This window comes from Danio rerio, chromosome 20 (genome assembly GCF_052040795.2).
Source record: "Danio rerio strain M-AB ecotype USA chromosome 20, GRCz13ab, whole genome shotgun sequence".
Classification (NCBI taxonomy): Eukaryota; Metazoa; Chordata; class Actinopteri; order Cypriniformes; family Danionidae; genus Danio; species Danio rerio.
The window spans coordinates 42,397,371-42,423,370 of record NC_141040.1 but is presented as its reverse complement, the minus strand read 5'-3'; the positions used below and the strand labels follow the sequence as shown (position 1 = coordinate 42,423,370).

The following is a 26,000-nucleotide window of genomic DNA, read 5'->3' as shown; positions in this document are numbered from 1 at the left end:
AGTAACAATGTTAATTGTAATATTAGTTAATTTGAGTAAGTTTTACCAATTTACTATGTAAAGTTCAGACTTATTCAGATGATCTGTAATAAAGCAATCACACATTTAAATCGTTCTAAACCTGCCAAGTGAATATCTTACTTTTAAAAAGATGGGTCTGTCCACTTCGAATAACTCTGCTGTCCCACATGAAAAATACTTCATTTCTAGTAAATTCTATAGTTGTTTTGAATGTAAAGTACTTAAATGAATATGATGCATGGTAATTTGCTGTGATAATACAGCAACTAGTAAAATAATCAAATCATCCAGAACTGTACTAACAAGAGGACTGTTTGTAGTAAAATGTAAAAGTAAATCACATTATATATTACAGTTTTTCAGTTCACTACTTTGCTGTTTCAATCATCACAACAGGGCCCAAATACTATGATACCTACAGTATAATGCTCTCGGTTAAAAATGCATGGTTCAAAAACATAATAGTATTTACTATAAATTATAAACTATGTGGGTGGTTCTACAAAAAATTTGACCAAAAAAATCTATAAGACATTAGAAATAAGTCTCCTTTTAGCAGATCCTTTAAATATTTTATAAGCTTTTCATGAGCTGAACGCATATCTTTTTATATTAATAATGTGTAAATGCTAAGTAAACCAGAACTAAAAGAAATCATTTTTATTTTTTGGTGCCAGACCCAATGAATCTAGAGTACAAGCTATTACTGAACTCACCTTTAATTTTAGTTAAATTAAAAAGTCCTGATTTCTATAAATAATCAGTACTAACCACTGTCTTCCTAATCTTTCATCAAAATCTAAATTGCTCTGCTCTAAATTCGTATTCTTAATGATCTAATCAATTCCTATTGGATAAAATACCACTACATTCTCCCCCCACTGATTTAATATCCTATTTCCAGAAATATTCAACATTTACAAATGGTTCTTAATGCGATTTCATGTTGACTTTTAAACAAAACAGCTTTTGAGCAATGAAATAAACAACATTTCAGCAATAACATTTTCTCGGCATGGGTGAAGACTAGTAGTTTTTCCATTCACGCTCTTTATCAGACAAAAAACAAATGAATCAAAATGAATGCAGAGTGAATAGTATTCAAAGGGATGAAATAAGATTGGCATTGAATGCATGCAATATTATGGTGCTGGAGGATTGTGAAGGAGGACAAAATGAGATGTGAAAGTCAGCCAGCCTGATCACTAATAGTGAGGAAACTAATGGACTGATGGACTAAACTGCAGGTGGGTCAGAAGCACAGGCAGATTAGAGGGTCAATCATAGCGCACTGCACAGCAGGATTAAACGGCACTGTAAATGTGGCCTGTATCAAATATTACTGCCCTGAGCTAATAGCTGAACATTATTGTGGCCATTAAGGCAATTCAGCGTTCTCACAATGTCCAGAATCACTTGCTGCTGCTGCATGATGTGCGCCTCTGATTTCCCCCCGACTTCAGAAGATTAATGGAAGAAATAACAGTGATTTTATTACGCTAAACCCTTTATTGCCTTTTAGATGGTTACATTATGATCTGATTGTGCTTTTTGATGAGATTTCAGTTTCATATGAAGGCATTTTTCATTCTACTATCAGTCCTAATAACTGCAGAAATGAATAATTGTGTTTTGTGTGTAGATTCAAATGCAGTTATTTTGAAATGCATTTAAGCATTTGAGGTGGTATAGGATAACAGTTCATGGCTATATAAACTGTGGTGTTTTTTGTCATTCACAAACATGTTTAAAGAAAATTTTGTTCATGTTCTTATTATTTTTGATGGATGGTTAGGAATTTTCACAAACATCTCAATTGCTTATGATTTTCATTCATTCATTTATTTTCTTTTCGGCTTAGTCCCTTTAATCAGGGAATAAACAGCAGAATAAACCATCAACTTATCCATCATATGTTTTTAGCAGTGGATGCCCTTCCAGCTGCAACCAATCACTGGGAAACACCCATACACACTCATTTACACACAAACACTACAGACAATTTAGCCTACCCAATTCACCTATAATACATGTCTTTGGACTTGTGGGGGAAACCAGACAACATGGAGGAAACCCAAGCCAACATGTGGAGAACATGCAAACTCCACACAGAAATGGCAACTGACCCAGTCGGGGCTCGAACCAGCGACCTTCTTGCTGTGAGGCGATTGTACCCACTGCACCACCGTGACACCATAAACTTATAAACTTATGGTTTTTTTCTGACAGGTCAACATTTGTACAGGTTATTAGAATGCATTTTGTTTATAAACAGTTCAGAGTGACATTTTTATTGTTTTGGTGCATAAAAATGTGTGATTCATTATTTTGGTCATTATTTTATTTATTTTTTCAGTTTTTGTTCAAGCATGCATTACAAATTTAAAGGAATTCAATTCACACAATTCCAATGTGTTTAATAATTACATAGAAAAAAATCTCTTAAATACTAAACATTTTGTTTTCTGAAGTTTGATCCACGTGTAATTTAAAAATATATTCAATTCTTTTTTGAGCTTTATCCCTTTATTAATAAGGGGTTGCCTGATTAACTTACTGTAAAAAAAAAAAACATTATTTTACAGGTAATTGTATTTTTTACAGTAATTTTCCAGTAATAATTGGTAAAATGGCTGTATATATGTCTACGCAAATATAGTCTACACATGACTTTACAGAGAGACCTACTAACTACGGTTTGCCTTAAGAATATGTGGTGCAACCGAAGTAAGGACAAACTGTTACAAACTAGCTAGTAGTTACTAAGCCCGTCATGTGGACTTTTGGTTCCAGTTTAAGAAAGAACTTACAAACAGCTGGTGCAACTCTACCCAGGTGAATTGGAACTAAATTGGCCGTAGTGTGCCTGTTTGTGTGTGAATGCGAGAGTGTATGGGTGTTTCCCAGCACTGGGTTGCATCTGGAAGTCTAGCCACTGTGTAAAACATATGTTGGAATAATTGGCGGTTCAACCCCTGATAAATAAGGGACTAGTCAAAGGAAAATGAATGAACGAAAAGAATGTCACTTCCCTAAACATTCTAAAAGTTTTGAGCATTTGAAAAATCGTTTAAATTGTTTCTGTGCTGACACTGTAAGAATATTAAAGACACTAACATTGGAAACAACATTCTATTAATGTTACTGGAAGAACATTTGCTCATAACTTTGAGAGAACCTTTCCAGAACATTACCCAAAGTTCTGTGAATGTTCTCTGTTAGATGGCTTGTTACTAATGTCTGCAATACCACTGCTTTTAAGGACACTGGGAATGAGGGATTGAACGAAGCATGAATGACACATTAATTCTTCTAACACCGAACAAGACGGCTTCATCTGAAAACAGAATTTACACCTGTAAATAATGGATAAGCTAAATCAGCATTCGCTGCGGAATACACACCGTCTTTACGTAAACAATTTTAACTCTCAACAACAAAGCCGGTTCGTTTTTTTAAAGCCACAGGATGTAAATGAGCTGTTGTTGTAGAGCTGAGGGTGACGTTCTGCCAGTCAGGTGCACTCATGCGGAGTGATTCCCTCTGTCAGACACTCGTCCCACAGTTCAGCTCTCTGTCACCACTCTGACTGGAGTGGAAATTTGCTGCTACAGTCGTGATGGATGACATTCTAATTGAGGATAAAGAAGGTGATCAGTGGGCCGCAGGAAAAAGTAAATAAAAAAAATCTGAACAGGCCAGAAACGTGGGCAATATGAAGCAGATTTTTGGTTCAAAAAAGGGTTGATATGTTTCCAGTATTTATTGTTTTTGTAAATATCCCAAAGCTATATTTAAAATCTAATTAAGCAATGACCTTGTGGATGAAATGTATAACTAATTTTTACAACAAGTTTCTATTAAATATTATTAGTTAATGCAATTACTAACATAAACAAATAATGAACAAGACATTCATTTCAGTATATATTAATCTTTGTTAATGTTAAAGGGGTGGTCCACTACGATCTCATATTTTAAACTTTAGTTGATGTGTAATGTGGCTGTGTGAACAAACAACATCTCTGAATGTAAAAAGTTCTAAGTTCCATGCAAAGGGAGACCTTGGTTTTTACAGAGTTAGCTTAGCAAAGCCTACAATGAACGAATTTTGGGGACTACAAAAAAATACTTCCGCCCCCTGTGACATCACAAGTTCGTTTACTGCACATCCCACACTGCGCATGCAGGTAAGGGCCGTGGCCAGAAGCACTGTAACTTTATAGCAGAGATGAAGCTAAAAATGCGTCTAAACACGGCTGTTTCCACAGAGCTTCGTCTGTTTCTGTATTTGGGCTTCCAAAGGACACGACACAAAGACAGAAGTGCCTTCAGTTCAATATTAATTATCTTCCAGAGAATTATAAAATACTCAGCAAGCATGATTTGACAAAACAGCTCCAGAATCTCTCCCAGTTCAGTGCTGGATTCGGCTAAAATCTCCTCAAAGCAAAAGTTGTAAGCTACAAGTAAGTGTTTTCATTTGTTAAAATTGATCATGACATGTACAGTGTCTAGCGTTAACTGTATGCTGTAGCAATGATGTAAACAATGCGAAATGCTGCTTTGCGGGCAAACGATTTAGCTACAAATTCATATTTATCAGCCAAACTGCTGTAAACACACACACACACTCCACCAGCACGGCCGCTTATGTGTGTGCGCATGGGACTGCACTGATTGTCTTCAGGCAGCTTTTCCATGTGTTTCACATCTTAGATAATGAAGTCGCAAAAGATATGAATGATTCATATTACTTACACCTGCATATTCCAGATACTCGTGAAAGACGTCATAACGCATAGTTAAAAAAAATACAGATTAGCTTACCTGACCAGTGGTCGCAGCAGAATAATAAATCAAGCTCAACAGGTAGCATCTCACATCTTGTGCTTTATTCTTCTGTCACGATATATTACAGAAAATAACTTAATCCGAGCATCAGAGAAAAAGAAAGTCCCGTGCACATTCGCTTGCTAAAGAAAGTTAGCACATTCACACACACACACATAGACACACACACAGACGCTGTTAAAGGAGCCGCACCCCATTTTCACTTCTTAGTTACAGACACTTGTCAGATTTTATTTTAGAGAGCGGGCGCGAGGTTGACTGCATGTTTACACAGCAGAAAAGCGCATGCTTTTACGGGCGTGACGTGGAGCCGAATTGCCAATAGCAGCACATTATGACGATGACCAATCAGAGTCACTTAAGGGCGGGCCTTTTAGAGGAACTAGGAAATATGACAGTCGTTTTCATGTTAGCTGAGCATAGATATATACACTAGATGTCGCCTGGCCTATTGTTGTCTATTGGACGGAATGCGTCAATAGCGCCGCCATCTTGCTACAGGGTAGCGCTCCTTTGAAATGAATGCGGGACCAAGGTACAGTGGAGGACTGTGGCCATCCAAAGCCAGAGATATACACATATGCACATATATCTATGATCGGGAGTTTTCTTGGATGTTAGTGTGTAATTTTTTTTTCTAATTACGAAAATTATAATTTTACATCACTTTTCTACATTGATGGATCAGTGACCGCACGGGCATTCCTGACAAAAAGTTTGTGTTTGTGTGTACACAAATGTACTATTCACCCTCCCTGATAAATTTAATATAATCCGTGTCCTGAAACACACCCCCTCTCCTGCTTTCACTTCTCATACTGACGGAGGGAGCGATTCGTTCGTGAATGAATCCCCGACTCTTTCACGACTCTTTCACTAACGTTAGCCGACAATAATACAAGTTTCTAGCAGCGCAGCATCTCGTTGTCATATCTCTTTTGCATTGTTTGCTGATTTTATTCAACAAAACTAGCATAAGCCGAGTGTTTAGTGCGAGTTGGAGCTGCTTTGCCGTATGGTGAATGGAGTAAGTGACTGTTATCATCAATAACGTTACCTGATTAGCACAAAAGTTCAGAACATACAAAAACAGAAAAAAACTTAATATTATCTATGAAATGTTCTGCCTTTGTGCTTTGTTTTCTTTGTTTGCTCGTTACTACACCTGTAGACAGTGCTAAAGTCCCGCATCTACACGTAATAACACTGTCTTGACTAGTGCGGTTGAATGACATTTGTCCTGGGAGCACTGTACCAATGTGGCGGCGCTATTGACGCATGCTCAGGGTCCCTATGCAATATCTAGTGTATATATCTATGTTAGCTGAGTAGCTGTGTATAATCAAAGTGAGATATATGAAAAAATTACGCCATTTCCTTCAAGTGAAACATAAGCACACATTGCTTTGCATCTTATAAACACAACCAAGCCTTAAAATTACATTCTGGACCACGTGCCCTTCAATAAAAATAAAGCAATTCAATGTTAGTTCTTGTTAACTCAGTGCATTACCCAAAGTTAACAAAGACAGTTGTGGATTTTGTTAATAAATTAGAAAATGTTGAATTATAATTAATAAATGCTGTAAATCTGTAATCTGAATTTGTTTTGTTGCCTGAAAAGCCATCTCAGTGTGACCAAAACAAAAGGAAAATTATGGCATAAAACAAAAATGTCTTAGTGTGGACATGGCAAAAGCCCGTTCACCCTTTTAGTTGCTATATTAACCAGTGATTGTTGCTTTATAAATAATCCCAAAATCATCATTTTGTTTAACATATGCTACGGACAGAAGCTCAAAATAATAAAGCTGCACAGCACAGATGGGCGCAGGTCTCTTTCTTTCGCTCTACCCTCTGTAAAAGCATCTACAATAAAAGAAAGAGAGAGAGTAAGAGTGAGTTTCTTCCTGGCTGATTCAATATTGTGAGCATGAATGTGTCACTCCTTGCTATTATTGCCTGCAGTAACTGCTTTTCCGCCATGATAGGCTTGCAAATGTGAATTTAAAACTGCAGTAGCGCTAGCATAGGATGTAATATACACAGGTCCTAATAACTCACTCTGACAGAGTTGCTATATGCAGGAGCTTTCTTTAAAAGTTTCTCCAAGTGGGCTGCGCAGGATAATGCTTCAGAATTCATGCATAGATTTATCAAGTATAGAGCCAAAGGATGTCTTTCTGTTGTGAAGCGGCCCATTGTGAGCTCAGGAGAATGCATGCGCGTGTTTGAGGCTATTTTGAGAGGCATAATAAGGCAATCAAAGCCAATCATTTGGCCTGCATTACGAGAATAATGAACAGCCAAGTCCAAAAAAATAAAAAATAAAAAAATCCATTCTCACACTTTCTATGTATCACACCAGTCCCAAAACGCATGAAAAAAAGTCAGATGGAGTGTGTAACTTCATACTGACGCATTAAAGCACATCCAAGATGTAAAAATAGGTAGAAAGCGGCGGTCTCGCACAATAATATTTGTGCTGCAGTCAGCAGCTAAGAAGCTCAGCGGATCAATGAAGCTCTATTGACACCACATCTTTTTCATGTCATGAGCTATAGCTGCATGAATAATTAAACTGATCAATCTAAGCTAGGCAAGAGCTATTATCCTTATTGACATTTCTTTACGGGCACCGTTGAGCTTCTGGATAGCTGCTGAAATTGTCTCTTTCAGACTGTATAAAGAGCAGGGGTTTTGAGACATGCACTTGTATTAATTGTGTCAGGGGAAGACTGCATGCAGTACAGAATATTGGACATAAAAAGCTACAGCTATTCTCAAAGTATCAAACAAAAAAAAATTTAAATGTAAATGTGCATTAGCTATTTTTACAGGGTAAACCCTCAATTTGTAAACCAGTTATCAATTAATCTTCATTCATCCCTACCAACTCAGTAAACAAAGTGTGGATGCAATTGAGGCATGAAGTGTGATTTTTCTTGTTTAGAAAGCATATTTTGTTTAATTTTTATAATGTTTTTCTACAATATAAAAAATAAACGTTATTTTAAAGGTAATTGTAATAGAATTTGTAATAAAAACAATCTAAGATTAAATTTACAGTTATTGCTTGTTATTTGGTAATGGTATTACAATATTTTTCTGCTTTTTAAAGGACATTTTATGTTTTTTTAGAGAGTAACATGTAATTTTATGTTAATATTTACAGATTATTTCTGTAAAAAAAGGGAAACAAAAATTCAGTCAAATTGTTTTTGTTGTCTAATTTTGTATCTAAAACTTTTTGTGTTTATAATTGGCCAGGTCCCCCTGGTAAAAGATGCATATCTCAATTGGAACTTCCTAGTAAAATAAAGGATAAATTAATAAAATTAAAAAATTTAATCTTGGTTGATTATTAGTTGTTTTATAATTGTATCTCCTAAATTTATTCATTTTATCAATACATTTAATTTACTAAGCTTCTTCAACATATTTCTTAAATTAAAAACAAAGTAACTTGCTATTTCATGAATAACCCAGTTAATTCAGCTCAAAATATCTCACCTTTGGGTTTTTTGTTGGAAAAAATCTAGTGAAAAAAAGATGTAGCATGATATTTTATAATTCTGATCATTTCATGGCCTTATATTTCTATAAGTAGCAAACAAAAAAACTAATTTTGAAGCAAATTTTGACATGCCTGTTTTTAGGTAGAAGCCTAAAAATGTCTAATTTTAAAGAAAACACCCTATATTTTATCACAAGAGTGTAATAATTAATATTTCATACAGTATTTTTAACAGAGTTTTATGATAAACCCATATGGGTCAAAGTGTCCTTGGGGGTCAATTTGACCCACATGGGTTTATAGTTTTCATGGGTTTATAGTTTTTAATTACACAAAAGGTCATGATCCGCACTTAGAGTAATAGCATTTATTTTTTATTTCACTTTCTTCAGGAAGTATGACCACAAACGTTTCGGCACAACATCTTCCTTAGCGTGCCTTCCTTTTTAAATACACCCTTATGGAATAAACGTTTTGTATCTAATCATTGTTTTGTGCTTCCCAATTCACTAATGTAAAAGTGCAGGGACAGAATAGGGTTAAAGATGAATAAAAGTGATCTTAAGCATAAATTTCTCTTAAAATTATAACTTTGTTATAAATTAAGTCAAATATCTGAATCCACTCCCCCTTTCCCCTCGAATTTATTTACATTTTAATTATTAATAAAATAATAAAAGAACAAGAAGAAAAACTGAGGCTGCTGGGAATACTCAAAAGGCCTTGAGTTTGCATAAATTAAATATAGGAGCTTATAGGTGCATGTATTAATGTTCATGAAAAATGTATGTTGGTTTGGACTAGTGTTGATACAGATACAGTACTGTTGTGTAAAAGGTTTTAAAAAAATCATTATTCAAGTTTTGTTATTTTACATTCCTTGGAAAGTATACAAACAACACTGCACTTTGTTCTTATTTTAAGCTCTATTTAAAAGATTTTAGTTCAAAAGAATCACTTTAGATTGTTGCTGTATTTAATTGCACCTAATTAAGCTGAAGCGATTTGGGTCGCTGAATCAGATCTGACTCATTTGACCTCACAGTGACTCTGAAGTCACACAGTAATCTTGGTTATTCTGGGCTGGTCAGATCAGCCAAGGTCTGTTCAGCTTGATTTCACAATTAAAAAAATAAAAAATAAATAAATAAGACCAATGAGTGCTAGGGTGATCCTTGTGGGTGAACAAGATGAACATGAGTCTGCATTCTTTACAGAGCTCATTCATCTTCTTTCTAATCTTATTTTCTTTATGCACCTTTAAAGCGGGCACCTTGATGTCAAAACAACATCATATCAATATGCACTTTTGAAGTTTTTGATGTCAAAACCTTGAAAATTATTTGACATCCATACATCGATGTTCTTTTGAACACCAAAACAACGTCCCAAAAAGTATTATAATAAAAGAAAAAAGTGTTATTCATCTGATCGCTTCAATTCCAAATGACTAAACTACAATGGATGTTGTATCCCTACAAAGATGTAAATTAACTTGATTCATTAAAATTAACAATCTTACTTTGTCATTTTGATGTTTTCACATCAAGAAAGTCAATTGACATCAAGTCGATTTGCATTTCTGACGTGGTTTTTGATGCTGTTATTAATATCTTGGTTGTGCAAGGATTTTGGTTTCATCCACATCCAAACAATTTTTTAGTACAAAAACTGCCATGTTGTTTGATATTAAAAAAATATTTAAATTCAATTATTTTAATTTATTATTATAATCATAAACCGAGGCTTGAAGCCAAAATAGCATAACTGACAACTGCATTTTCTGATTCTTCCATTTACAGTAAATATAGCAGAGAATAAATCAGAAGTCTCACACATTCTAAGAAAAAAGCTTTTGGACACATTGCAAAATAAGGTACAAAATATAAATAATATGGAAATTATAAACCATGATAACTGTGGAGAAAATTACATATTGCACCTTTAAGAAAAACACAATTATTCATTCATTCTCAGCTTAGACCCTTTTATTAATCCAGGGTCGCCACAGCTGAATGAACCGACAACTTATCCAGCACGTTTAACGCAGCGGATGCCCTTCCAGCTGCAACCCATCTTTGGGAAACATCCATACACACTCATTCACACTCATACACTATGGACAATTTAGCTTACCCAATTCACCTGTACGGCATGTCTTTGGACTGTGGGGGAAACCGGAGCACCCGGAGGAAACCCACGCAAATGCAGGGAGAACATGCAAACAACACACAGAAACGCCAACTGATCCAGTCGAGACTCGAACCAGGGACCTTCTTGCTGAGAGGCTACAGCACTACCTACTGAGTCGCCTTACACACAATTAAAGATCATACTTTATTTTAATGGTCTGTTTGTTGAATTTAAGTTACATTGCAACTAATTCACATAGGAATATAAGTAGACTGTTAGGTTGGGGTTACGGTACGTTGACATGTACTTGCAAAGTTTCTTATAGTCAGTTAACTGTCTGTTGAAGGAGCAGTATCAACAGATATTAAGCAGACAGTCTACTTAAAGTGGACCATCAAAATAAAGTGTAACCCAATTATAAATTAAAGCTACAAGTATATTTGCTTGGTTTAAACAGCAACAATAAATAAAAATAAATAAATAAATAAAAAATAAATAAATAAATCACTATTTGTTTTTTTTTTTGGGTTTGTCCCCAAACCCAAAGAAAAGTGACTAATTTGTACATAATTCCCCCTTATTGGGCAAATCTTAAAATGTACAAATGAGATCCTACAAATAATATACACTCAACGGTCACTTTATTAGGTACACCTGTCCAACTGCTCATTAACGCAAATTTCTAATCAGCAAATCACATGGCATCAACTGAATGCATTTAGGCATGTAGACATGGTCAAGACGATCTGCTGCAGTTCAAATCAAGCATCAGAATGGAGAGGAAAAGTCATTTAAGTGACTTTGAACATGGCATGGTTGTTGGTGCCAGATGGGCTGGTCTGAGTATTTCAGAAACTGCTGATCTACACTCTCAGAAAAAAAAGGTACAATGAGGGTACAATTTTGTTCCAAGAGGGAACAAAATATAAAATTGTACCTTTAAAGGTCCCATATTGGTCCTTAGGGTACAATTTTGTACCCAAATGGGCTATAAAGGTACAAATGTCCAGATTTAGGTTTGAAAGGTACATTTTTGTACCTTTTATAGCACATTTGGATACAAAATTGTACCGTAAAGGACCAATTTGGCACCTTTAAAGGTACAATTATATATTTTGTTTCCCTATAGGAACAAAATTGTACCCTCAGCTCATGATAAGATCAAGACACTATATAACACAAATTTAAATGTATTAATACTAATTAATAACATTAACATTATTAAAACAACATTAATACTAAAATACATAATTTAAAAATATAATAAATAAATAAATTGATTGAATTAAATATTTTAATAATGAATTTTTTTTCATGTATTTAAATTAAATTTTTTCTCAAAAATGTTAATAATTTAATTTATAATTGAATGTAATTTTAATCATTAAAACGTAAATACTGGTCTTTGCTTACTGTTTAAGACCCTATAGTTTATGGGATGTAGAATAAGAACCATGCAGAGTGACAGCATCTTCATACAGGTGGTGATGTTGCTGTCTCTTTAAGAATTTGGCTTGTTGAGACGTTATAGTAGTGTTTGTTACTGAGGCGGTCCGTTGAGTATGCTGGATGTTTACACAGAACTTCGCACGCTTTTCAAAGAAAAGTCTAGTTTGGAGTCCACACTTTTCAGGTAAGAATGTATTAAAGATATTTTTAGTCTCATTTTTACATGTGAAGCCGTGTTCTGTTGATTTTGTCTGACTCTCGGGTCTCGGCTTTTTTCCCGCTTTAAGTGCTCCGGGCTGGCCTGCAGGATGGAGTTTGCTAAGATGTCTGCAGCTTATTAAAGAAGTTAATACAATGTGATATCGAAGTCACCGAGGGACATAACGTTATAGACGGTGAGTACTGTATGCTGTTAGTTTTCTCGGTGTAAAAGTTCCCTTTATCGCCTACGTTACGTATTCGCGCCTTATATCTTACGTTACGTTACTGCTTTATTAATAAGTGTTGCCACGGCGGAATATAATCGCAACCCAGATAGCAAAATACACTCGGGCCAGTTGCGGCGGCAGAAGCGAGCCGACGCTGCCGTATCCGTGCACAGGAATCGGGCCGTGAGTAATGTGCGGTGTGGCCCGGAGCTCGCGCGACTAAAGTCTTCATATACCTTGATATAAAACCTTTTGTTATTAATACTGGAAATTTGTAATTATCGATAATTTTTTATATTTTGAGGCCATTTTTCTAGCCACGGTTGACCGCTGAAATGTAATTTTAGACGGTTATATAAGTTACACCGCCATTTTGTGAAGAAAAATCACAATTTTGTCACCGGCAAAGAGACTGATTATGTAAACGTGGCTAGTTACAAACGTGGCGTGTGTATGCTTGTACATATCTTCGTTTCAGTGTCTAAGTTACATTAATGTTGAGGAGTGTCCACAAACTCTCATGTCCAGAATTGTTGGTGCTTTACTATCGTTTAACGTTATACTTATGTTAATGTAGAATTATTAACATAACATGTTGGATAAATCAACGTTTTAAGTTATACTTTGTTCTTTAATGTAATAATTTGTCTCATCTGTTCTGAAACTGGTACCTTGAGCTATTTTACCTAATTTATTAATATCTCAAAATAAGTAAATAGTTATTGCTTTATCTTATTGCTTTCCAGAAGTTTTTGAAGTTTCCAATTGTCTTTCAGGACAAGATTGAACAACAGAATGGAGCCTAACAGCATCAGACCAATGAAGGCATGTCATATGAAAGCATGGCTCAGTTACAAGATGTAAGTATGTCTCATTATCTATACCATGGTTTTAATGGCTTACATACTATTTTAAATTTGTAGGTTTTTACTTACAAACAACAATAAATGTACACCCACGTGTTTAAAATTATTTTCTAGGTTTTCATCGAAAGATGAGAGATCAACTGAAGAATGCTATGGTCCTGACTCTAAGGTACTCTTTCTAAACTTTCTCCACTTGATTAATATTATAAAATTCTAGCTTTGTATGGATTCCTTCATATTTGTTTGTATGCCACATCTTATGTTCCAGGAATTGATTTTACAGCAGCACTTCTTATGTTGCCAGCCTTGTTAAGCGAGACACTTCAACATTTCGTTGTGCTCAGGTGCGTATGTTGTTTTTTTGTTTAGTATATGCTGTGATAAATGCATTTTATAATGCTTGATATTCTTTATATTAGGATGACGCAGTGGGTAGGGCTGTCACCTTACAGCAAGAAGGTTGCTGGTTCGAGCCTCGGCTGGGTCAGTTGGCATTTGTGTGAGGAGTTTGCATATTCTCCCAGTGTTCGTGAAGGTTTCCTCCAAGTGCTCCGGTTTCCCCACAAGTATAAAGACATGCGCTATAGCTGAATTTGGTAAGCTTATTTGTCTGTAGTGTATAAATATGTGTGTGAATAAGTGTGTCTGGATGTTTCGTAATACTGGGTTGCAGCTAGAAGGGCATCTGCTGCATAAAACATATACTGGATAAGTTGGTGGTTCATTTCACTGTGGCAACCCCAGATTAATAAAGGGACTAAGCCTAAAAGAAATTGAATGAATGAATGAAATTTATATTAGTCTTTTAATCTGTGATACTTTTTTTAAATCATTAAATATTAATTATTTTACTTTCTATGCATGTTGATTTTCTCTTCATCAGTGATAGAGTGACTGATATTAATGTAATTATTGCTTTGTCATTTACAGTGAATCATCTTCACCACATCCAACAGTTCAAGTACACGAGGAGGCCACCGACTGGACAACTGTGTTAACAAGACGAGTCACGGCAGTCTTCAGAGTTGATGGGATTGCGATTGGCCGGGCTAATGATGTGGACGAATATACATTTTTGACATATCCATCTTACTAGAAGAACACCTTGATGTTTCTGCAGTGGAATGTTTTGAATGAACGGTGGACGGTGACAAGCCTCGATCTACTCCAGTTACCAGAGTGATCAACCTTGTTTTTTGTTTCTCTACATGCTCTTGGGATAATCACAATCATCAAGTTAATCCAGCACACTGCTATCATTCATGCATAAAGCAAATTTTTAAATAACTTGTGGTCCTAATGACTATCAAAGAACATTTTCCAGATATGAGTGCTTGACATGTCATGTTTATCAAAAGCATAAACACATATTGTGTTACAACAAATTACAACTCCACTTGAGGAGTAATCTACTGATGTTGAGGAAGAGGCTACTGATGTATTTGGTTTTCTGCACTGTTTAAGCAATTTATAAAGAAAGTTTGCCTTCATTCTGAAATTCAGAGAAAAAGTTGATGACAAATTATTTATTATGACCGAGTATTCTGACTAAAGACAAATACTTAGGACTTTATAAAGTGCAGTACTTGTTGTAGCCTGTGTAATGTGTTTATAAATCTTAAACAGTATTCTTGTGGTCTTTGTATTAAGTGTAGATTATTTAGTTTTTATTCTTATCTAAATTGTTCTTTTTACTGTTTACATGTCTGCTTTATACTTGCTGTGTAATTTAATTTCTTAACACATTCAGTTGTGAGTTGTAATGAAATATTTCTACATTAATAAATAAAAATGGACATCTGTGAACCAAAATATTTTAGTTATTTATTTGTGCATGCAGTCACCAAAGGATCAAAATGCCTGGGTCAGTACCCTGAAAATACTACGTAATATAAAAAGGTACATTTTTGTACCTTCAGTGTCTAGGGTACAAAATTGTCCCTTAAAGGGTACAAATGTAGAAGGTACAATTTTGTACCTTTAAATAGAGGTACAAATTTGTACCCTTAAGGGTACCACCCCAGTGACGGGCCATTTGTACCCTAAAAGGTACAATTTTGTACCTTTTTTTCTGAGAGTGTACTGAAATTTTCACGCACAACCATTTCTAGGGATTACAGAGAATGGACCGAAAAAGATAAAATATTCAGTGAGCGGCGGTTCTGTGGGCGCAAATACCTTTTTGATGCCAGAGGTCAGAGGAGAATGGCCAGCCGGGTTCAAGCTGATAGAAAGGCAACAGTAACTCAAATAACCACTCGTTACAACCAAGGTATGCAGAAGAGCATCTCTGAATGCACATGATGAACCTTGAGGCGGATGCACTACAGCAGCAGAAGACCACACCCGGTGCCACTCGTGTCATCTAAAAACAGGAAACTGAGGCTATATATCACAGAGGCTCACCAAAATTGGACAATAAAAAACTGGAAAAATGTTGCCTGGTTTGAGGAGTCTCTGCTGCAACATTCGCAATGGTAGGGTCAGAATTTGGCCTCAACAACATGAAAGAATGGATCCATCCTGTCTTGTATCAATATTTCAGGCTGGTGGTGGTGGTGTAATGGTGTGAGAGTATATTTTCTTGACTTGGGCCCATTAGTACCAACTGAGCATCGTATCAATGTCACAGCCTACCTGAGTATTGTTGCTAACAATGTCTATTCCTTTTATGACCACAGTGTACCCATCTTCTGATGGCTACTTACAGCAGGATAGCGTACCATATCATACAGCGTAAATCATCTCAGACTGGTTTCTTAAACCTGACAATGAGTTCATGGTACTCAAATGGCCTCCACAGTCACCATATCTCAATCCAATAGAGCACCTTTGGGATGTGGTGGACCGGGAGATTCACATCATGGATGTGCAGCTGACAAACTTGCAGCAACTGTGTGTTGCTATCATGTCAATATGGACCAAAATCTCTGAGCAATATTTCCAGTACCTTGTTGAATCTGTGCCACAAAGGATTAAGGCAGTTCTGAATGCAAAAGGGGGCCAAACCCAGCACTAGTAACATATATTAGGCAGTGAATCAAAAAGTTACGAATTGCTGAGAGATTGCGTTGGGTATGACTATAATGTAAAACTAAATATCAAATTAGGCTCCTGCTCACCATTGTGCCTTTGATATGAGATTAGTGCTTTATGCAATGTTGTTGTAATATGTATGTCACAGTGGTTGAAGTTGTCAGCTGAATAACAAATCAGCCATTAGAAAATTTGGAAATTTTTAGCATGGTGATAAAGGCATTATAAAAGCATTTTTGCCCTATTAAGGCATTTAACAGCTGAAGGGCGTACGTTTGGGCTGAGCGGTGTCTGCAACAGGGCTTGACAGAGGACGTGGTGTCATTGTGAGAGTGCACAACCATTGTTAAAGTTCCACATGGCACTTCTGACTCCAGCTAATTAAAATTCCCATTTCACCCTCAATAACACTTTATTATTTGGTTGGGTGGTTTCCCCTTCCACTATGACTTTGTGTGGCAGTACATGCTCTGCTGTATCAGATGGGGTTTAAGAGGTGTAATCTGGCCAGACTGATCCTCCTACTGTGAGAAAAACACATCAAAAGAGCACAAATGACTGTGTTACGTGCCCACTGACTGCCACTCAATACAACCACTAATTTACTTAGCAGAGCCAGACACTGTCTGAAGCATCCAGGCTTTTATTTTTAGAGTTGGTGAAGTCAAGTTGACTATAGGAAAGTATACACATTACCATGTTGTCTGATTGATATGTAAAACTTGAGCAATTATTGATTTATTAATATATTGATTTCAGTGTGAGGCGTCATGTTGGCGCAGTGGGTAGCACGATCACTTGACAGCCAAAGTTGCTGGTTTGAGCCACGGCTGGGTCAGTTGGCATTTCTGTGAGGTGAGCTTTTTACATTCAGAGATGTTGCTTGTGTTCACACAGCTACATTACACATCAACTAATGTTTAAAATATGATATCGTAGTGGACCACCCCTGTAAATGTGTTAACTTAATCGATTTATGTTGGGGCTACATGAATGAGTTGTGTGGAAGCCTGCATTTTTTAGTGTATATACTTTTCTCTTTATATTTTATTTCTGTTTATTTTTCTATCAATAAATTAAAAATAATATATATGTTTTTACATTTTTTGTTTCAGGTTTAGTTGAATATAACAACTCTAATTAGAATATCATGAATGTGTTCATAACGCTCTAATAAAATGAGTCATAATAACCTCATCAGTTTTCCCCAGTGTGTTCTCCTGGTCTCACTGCTCAGGCACAATACAGAGTTATTTTCCTCCTTCCTCACTCAGTGAAGCAGAAGGTTGTGTGAAGTTCATCTGATTAATTCTGCTGGTGAGCTCTGCAGGAATCTTCAAAGACTTTTAATGGACACCTCTACATACAGCAATCTACATACTCATTAAGACCTAATTCTGCTGGATTGCACAGGAGGCAGACACTATCACCACAGACAGCTGCCTCCGTGTTTTAATGAGATCTTCTCCATCTTTCACTGACCATTGCAGAAGTATTGCTCCAACTATATTTATAAAACACACTTTAGTTTATGTCACAAATCATGCTATTAGCTACTGGCTTAATACCTGCCTATTATAAAGATAGTAACTGTTCATTAGTAGTTAAAAAGTATGATGTTAATCTGCATCTCCAATATCTAAACCAAACTTCTATCTGACTAACTATTAATAAACAGCTGATTAGTAGTTTATTAAGCTGGTAGTGTTGGTTAGTGGTTTGTTAATATGGTAAATTGTGACTTAAGTGTTACAAAATATTTGTACGAAAGTCTTCTGAGTGACACTGGATAAATATGTTTCAGACGGATGTGAAATGTTACAACTTACAATATTACAATTTAACCTTTGTGTTTCATTCTAAAACCTGCAACTTCTTTGTGTTTCTCAGTTGAAAATAACCAACCAAGTAACTGCTTATTACTCCCCCTTCATGCTATATTCTCTTTAAATGTTTCATTTGAAATTTTAAGGCCAACGGGACAACATTAACTCATCACTCATCAACTGTGACCATGTCTTTTTGTTATTTCAGGAAGCTCTAAAAGTGTTGGTGTTGGTTTTGTGTAAGAAATTCCAACTTTTAAATGAAGGAATGTATTGTTTTGATATAAATCAATGTTCCTTTGAAGGAAAGTATGTTCACCCTGTAGCCATATTTGCAACACCTTCGGGAAGTTAATCCAAGAGCAAAGACTTATCTAAATGAATGAAGGAATCCTGAAATCTCTGAAACTGTACTCACATTTAAATTACATTATTCAAATCAGGATGTGAAGTGACCTCACCCATTACTGTTGCTGCTTAAACGCCAAATGAGCAATATCACACAAGTAGCAGTGCGATATGGCTGTAAATCAGCACTGGTGGGAGGCGTGTGTTGGCATGAGGCTGTAGGCCGAGTGTCTTAGTGTCCCAACAGAGAGACAGGGAGTCTAAATACCCTTTTGTATTAGGAACTACTTTCTTCCACTATTCATTCACATCTTCAAGCTGACGTCAGAAATGCAGAATCTATTACTAATTCACCAACGTCACTTCAGAGCTAGCATTTGAATGATTCTCTAGCGTAATGTCTAAAGTGATGACAAAACAGCTGGTTTTGCTGACATTAAGATTATAAGACTTAACGACATGAAATGCCAACCGTCTACAGAAATATCGCCTAACAGTATTGCAGTCTATTACAGTCTACATTATTTCTCTGTTGCAATCGGGATATCGCAAAAGTAACCCAGAAAAAAACAGTGCAATCATTGCCAGATTGCTGTGTTTGTGATAAGGAAAAACACTAAACGCATGTGGGCATTTCTTCTTTTTTTTCTGCCAACACAACACACATTCCTGATGAATCCCATCTCACCCTCAATACACTACAATTATATGGTATAAATACAGCACTACAGTGGCCGCTTAGCCGCCATTGGCACAATACAGACAGTATACTGTATCACTATTAAAAATAAAGGAAATATTAAGTTTACTGAATGCAATTCAAGGCACAAATAAACCAAAAAAGATTTTCATATAAAAAGAAAAAAAATATTTATGGCTATTATTTACAATGATTCAGGCCATGCTAGATAATTTATGAGTTGAAGCAACTGAATGAGTATGGGTCACTTGATAATGTTAAAGGGTAGATGTAGGTCTGAATTCAACATATACAGTAGGCTCATTCTGAATACATACCCTTATATACATTTCTGGAGATTGCGAATTATGTAGGCAGAAGTACGTATAGCTATATTTCCTCTTTAAAATGAACGCTAAAGGGCGGTATGATGCCGTTCCTTTTCTTGTTAACAGCGGACCACTTACCTCCATATGAACGGCTTTTCCGCAGTTTCCAGTTTGTCTAGTAGCCATATATGCTGGCAGACTTTAGACGCAGAGGAGTTGACCACGACAACAAGGTTCGAGTCCGGTGAAGAACGGTTCCTGAAAGCAGGAAAGACAAAAACAGAATCTAAAAAAATAGAATAAAGAGTAAATAACAGGGTGAAAATGTGTTAAAATCTGAAAACGTGGTAACAAAATCAGACAATAGCTTTTCTTTTTCAGGATTGCTTTCGAAAACTGTCAGTTAAGTTAAGGGAAGTGGGTGAGCGGGTCAGTCTGTGCTTTTTAAAACACTATTGGTTGGGTTTAGGGATGGAAGAGGGTGGTTCATTCGATCAGTAAGTCAGTCAGTGAGTCGACAGCACTCATGGCACTCACGAGAGCAATTTGAGACCTCAAAAAGTGTATACAGCAGCCTCTCTTTGATTTGTGGAAAACATAAAAAAAAATTTAAAAAGGCGTTTCTTCGAGGATACATTTGGCGCTCTGAAATGTATAGAGACACATTTTCAGAAGGAGCCCAGGTTGTCTGAAATCCTTAATTTCTACATTACTCACATCACATTCACATTACTGTAAAAGAACATAGATTTCTAACTGTTTTAAGTAAGTAAAGTAACTTTATATTTAAATATACCTACACAAACAGATATTTGACAAATACAGGCTCAAATTAAAAGAAAAAAAAATAGGCATTTAAAGTAATAGTTGACTCAAAGCTGAAAGCTGTCATCATTTACTCAGCCTTCTGATATTTTGAAAAATGATGAAAACCTGTAACAATTGACTTCCATAGCATTTGATATTTTATTAGTATCAAACTGTGGATGTCAAGTTACAGTTTAATAAACATTTTTTAAAATATCATCTATCAAGAAAAATGAAACTCAAGGTTTGCAACCACCTGAAGGTAAGTAAACCATGAGTAAATCACATTTTTGGGTGAACTATCTCTATAAGCAGGAAAAAAAAAAGAAAAAAAGAAAAGAAAAAAAAAGTCAAAGTCTGTCCTCTGAAACATTTTTCGTCTCTCCAGAAGATTTAATGTATGTTGTGAATACACAAGACTGACAGCCTCTTCTGCCAACTCACCGCCGTCATCATCACAAACTGTTGTTATCTCTCCAAAAACCAAATCCAACCTGCTGTTCGATCACTTCACGAGCTAGCAGCTGCTTTGGAGAACCATAACTGCATTACAAGGCGGCGCAGTGCCAGACCCTGGTTGGAAATAGTAGAAGCCAGCAGATTGCATATTTCATTGGAGCTACAGTACAAGGATAAGAACATTCTTTTCCCAAGAATGTAAGGTTATTATTAGATTATTCCTCTGTCCTGGAAGCCATTAATCTTTTCAAGCTGTGACCACAGACCATGCAGATTGCATTTTCTTTCCTCTCTGTTGTATATTTAATTAAATTAATGGGAAAATTCGAAGTGGCCCCCAAAGCAGAATAACCATGTTTGAATTTGACAATGACTCAGTGTTTTAATATTCGAGATGGAGGGAGGTCAAACAAAGTTAGCAATACATGCATGGGCAGTCTGTTTAAATATATGACTGTCATGCATTTTTACATATTACAGCTTTACAATAAAACACTCTCTGGGATATTCTTCACTGTAACAAGTTTAGAAGAATCAGGGCAGGAATATTCAGAAAACAACTGATGACAAATTAAGACTATTTAAGGATCACATTGCAGTCCCACAATACTAATAAATGGTCATTTTAAGTCTTGATACCATACAATATAATCCTAACCAGTTTTTTTTTACTAACATGCTTTTAATCATTTAAAATCCAGAAACTGGTCAGAGTGTTTTGTTTTATCTTCTATAAATACAGATATTTCACCCCCATTTAATTTTGTTAAACTTACAGTAAGTAAATGACAGAATTTTTTTAACAATATTTTTGTTTTAACTTTACAAAAGCTAGAAAAAAAGGAGACTCTTTACTTACATTTAACTATTTACTCGTTCTCCGTGTCCTCAATGTATGTACAGTTGAAGTCAGAATTATTGCCCCCCCTGAATTCGCCCCCGTTTATTTTATTTTTTTCCCAATTTCTGTTTAAATGGAGAGAAGATTTTTTTCAACACATTTCTAAACATAATAGTTTTAATAACTCATCTCTAATAACTGATTTATTTTATCTTGACCATGATGACATTAAATAATATTTTACTACATATTTTTAAGACACTTCTGTACAGCTTAAAGTGACATTAAAAGGCTTAATTAGGTGAACTAGGCAGGTTAAAGTAATTAGGCAAGTTGTTGTATAACAATGTTTTTTCTGTAGACTATCAGGAAAAAGAAAGCTTAATGGGCTAATAATTTTGACCTTCAAATGGTTTAAAAAAAAAATGTAAAAACTGCTTTTATTCTAGCCTAAATGTTCTCCGTACGTTCGCGTGGGTTTCCTCCAGGTGCTCTGGTTTCCCCCACAGTCCAAAGACAGGTGAATTGGGTAAGTTATCCGTAGTGTATGGTTGTGAATGAGTGTTTATGGATGTTATGGAAAAATATTTAAAAAAAAAAATTGAAAGGGAGTTTAATAGTTCTGTATAAAACTGTATAACCGATGCAAACGCTGAAATTAGTATTATTATCGTTTATTTTTTTATTTATTATTATTTTTAACATTTCATTCAGTGCGTCACAGCATAAAATTAAAGGATGAAACTGTGAGAAAAAAGTATTCAGAAATCTTGGTCCAATCAGATTCCAGTATTCCAGACAGCCTCATAATAAGCCTGAGACAGTCAAAGCTAATAGTCAGACAGCTTGTGAGTGCAGCACAATCAGTGTGGGTGGAAGCATAATGTCTCCGAACCCCTCTGAAGCACTCGACTGAAGAATGCCATGTTTTTTGTAGCACACTTTGCCAACTGGATGTCATTTTGGTCCATCCCTTTAGCCTTCACAGGCAACAGAAAACAAGAAAGATGATCATAGCCTTAAATATGATAAAGACAGCCACAGAGGAAACAATTAGTCTTTTTGTTTTCTTTCTGTCGGTTTTAAAATGTGGGTGTACTGTCAAGAGCTTCGTATACTTTTACACATTCATAAACAGAGAAGGATGTGCACATGATTACTGTCTTTACCTCCATACATGCAATAACAAGGAATAAAAATCACAACAACCTGAATTAAAATTAACTGGTTACTGAACTTCAGTGTATAATTGAATACAGAAACCTTAATGTTTACGTGCAACAACAATAAATAAATAAAATTAAATTTTATATTAATCGGATTGGCGGCTCAATCTGACTTAAACTCTTTAAGGTAAACAGTTTGATTGATCTGATTGAGTTCAATCTGAATAAAATTGATTTGCTTGTAAGTGCTGGTGTAGATCTCATGTGCTCGTGTCTTCTAATTAGTACCCAGAATAGGAAAATATTAAGTCTGCTATTCAAAACAAAGAAAATAAGCAGTGCTAGCACAATAGCATGTGCAAAAAAGTGGGATACTTTATATGTTGAAAGATGTAATCTAATCTGAAGATTATAACACGCACAACCATCTCAAAAGGTCATGATCTGCAACCACTGAGTAATTGCCCTATATTTTTTATTTCACATTCTTTGGAAAATATAACCTCAGTCTGTGTGATAAACACATCGCAAACATCAACACTTTGTAGCATTTATGTAAAGCATTAACCATTTACAAATGCTTTTTAAGAATGATTACATGCATCACATGTCATATTGCAATTAATTTGGGGGTATACAAAAGGGGTTGTTAAAAAACAAACTGAAATTTTATGTATTTATTCTTAAATTTGGACCATTTACACATCAATGAGACTCTGTTAGTGCCACGCTTATTGGAATCATCAAGCCAGTTAGTCCAGAGAACTCAAATTTTTCTACTATCAATTCTGAAGTAATGTAAAGTAAACCTGCAGAATTCAATATCAATTGATCCACAATTTTTCATTTTACTACACATTATTATCATTGTGTTTTATAATACAAGCAGTCAGATATATAAACTGAACCTTTATTTTTACCTGCTTATTTAGGGGCACAGAAGACAACAGAAGCATTTACATAAAATGCACTAAAGCTAATAACATAACAAAAACTACATGGTTATGATCCATTATTGAACTGATACCGAATTGTCCACATCTGCATTGTGGTGATTCGAAGAAACAACTGATTTCGACACTTCGAGAATTGGCCGATACTGGTCTTTTAGTAGCCATTGAGCCAATAGCCTACTATTTTAACACACAATCAACAGCAATGAGAACTAAACCAAGTTGTAAACCTTGTATTTAGTATTCTTTTGTTCTAAAACTATAAATAAATTGCCTTTTCAATTTCAGCCTTCAATTTACTTCATTTTCGTTGTCCTCTACTGGATCTGTACCCAGCAGCAGTTTGACGCCATCATAAAGAGTGTACCAACACTACGTGAATCCTCTCGCACCTCTTCACCATGTAGCAATAGTTACTGTCAAGACTTACACCCATCAAACAGAGCCCACGGCCCGCTCTTCAAATCCCTCCATCCAATTTAAGGTGCACTGTTTTTCAATGTGTTCGCAGTTACTGGAGAACTCAGGTTGAGATATGCTGTCATGGCGGGGAAAACTTTGGACCCTCAATGTTGAGATGGTGGCCAAGACAGCTAGACAACCTTATTAATGTTCCAGTCCTCCGCATGCTGCTGTCAACATGTTTTAGATGTTGTGTACGCTCATATTCTCAAAAACAACAGCTCCAGCGGCGGCGGAGTTTAATTAAAATCCAGTTGCATGGAGGCATTCATGAATCACCTGCCAAAAGGTGCAAAACAGAGGAAAATCTGTTCCATAGACATATGTTATAAAGAGATTATTTATTTTTATTTTCACCAAAGAAATGTATTAAAAATAACGCAATGGAGCTGGAAAATGCGAGCTCTTTGAATCCACGCACCACAGAGAAGTCTAGATGTTATCCAGGAAAATACTTTGACTAATCTTTAATATGTTGGTGGGAGGTAAATAGCTCAGTACAATTTAGAGACTAAAATAGCAAATCCTTCACATATCCTGCAGTACCTTGTTTTATTCAATGGATGCCTTCAGTGTGCTTATAAAAAGCAATCTTCAGCGTGTGTTTGCTGCCGCTGTGAGCTGCAAAGGAGCTTAAATTAGCTTTTTTTTCTCCCTACAAAATTTCAGTATGGATTCCACTTTAGAGGCTATATGGAACATTTGTAGGGTAAAATCAATTTGTCACACTGCATGGTATTTTCACATAATTTACTGTAGTGAGGGCAAAAATGGTGGGAGTTACAGGAAGCATAATGTATTACTTCCCATGTTTAGGTTTGTAAATGATAGCTTAAAGTCTTAATGCTGGTCTACAACAGATACCCCAATAGGGTGACAGTAAATTTTTGATGATGAACTGTAAATCCAATAGTTTATGTCTTCACGTTTGAATGACTTTTACCGTTAATAGTCAATATGATAGTCAGACTATATGTTTTACAATGCTTTAGCCTATAACGGTTCATGGTAAAAACATATGCAGTGGAACTTGTTGTCATTTTATCTAATTTTCAAACTAACTGCAAAATTATTAGGGTGGCATATTACAAGCTAATATGCAAGAGTCTGCAAGATAAATAAATCTAAAAAAGTATCAAAGATCATTTATTTATGCATTTTCCTTTGACTTAGTCTCTACTGCAGAGGTCACCACAGCGGAATGAACCTCTAACTATTCCAGCATTTGTTTTACACGGTGGATGTCCTTCCAGTCACAACTCAGTATTGGGAAACACTGACCCAGTACTGAGTCGCTTACATTCACAGACACACACACTTATACACTATGGCCATCCATTCATCCATCCATCCATCCATCCATCCATCCATCTATGCATCCATGCATCCATCTATTCATCCATCTATTTTCTTTTCAGCCAAGTCCAATTATTAATCTAGGGTCACACTTATCCAGCATATGATTTATGCAGCGGATGCCCTTCCTGCTGCTACCCATCACTGGAAAACATCCATACACACTCATACACTACAAACAATTTTAGCATACCCAATTCACCTATACCACATATCTTTCGTCTGTGGGGGAAACCAGAGGCCCGAAGGAAACCCACTCGAACACAGGGAAACCAGCCAGGACTCGAACTAGTGATGTTTTTGCTGCGAGGCGACAGTGCTAGCCACTGAGCCATCGTGCTGCCCCTATATAATCAATCAAACAGAATTACATTTTTTTTTAAACATTTAACTGATGATGAGATACAGCACAATTTAGCACAAAAACTGAGATGCAATTAGTGTCAGCCTACAATACAGCACTCATTCCC

General features: G+C 35.8%; 2 long non-coding RNA genes across 3 annotated transcripts in view; one reads left to right on the top strand and one right to left on the bottom strand.

Moving 5' to 3' along the window:
- Window positions 1-1,517: 1,517 nt before the first annotated feature.
- Window positions 1,518-26,000, bottom strand: part of LOC141379399 (uncharacterized) — a 45,394-nt gene continuing 20,911 nt past the window's right edge. Inside the window, exons 3-4 of one of the 2 annotated variants that reach the window (XR_015518842.1) lie at window positions 17,498-19,744; window positions 1,518-3,652 (exon numbers count right to left, since the gene is read on the bottom strand). This is a non-coding gene — a long non-coding RNA (uncharacterized LOC141379399). The remainder of the gene's footprint in view (window positions 3,653-17,497; window positions 19,745-26,000) is intronic. The other variant, XR_015518841.1, reaches the window with a different exon arrangement.
- LOC147839410 (uncharacterized) lies at window positions 11,959-15,080 on the top strand. The gene is made up of 7 exons (XR_015518815.1): window positions 11,959-12,158; window positions 12,262-12,369; window positions 13,179-13,262; window positions 13,383-13,437; window positions 13,537-13,612; window positions 13,688-13,864; window positions 14,199-15,080. It is a non-coding gene; the product is annotated as an uncharacterized LOC147839410 (long non-coding RNA).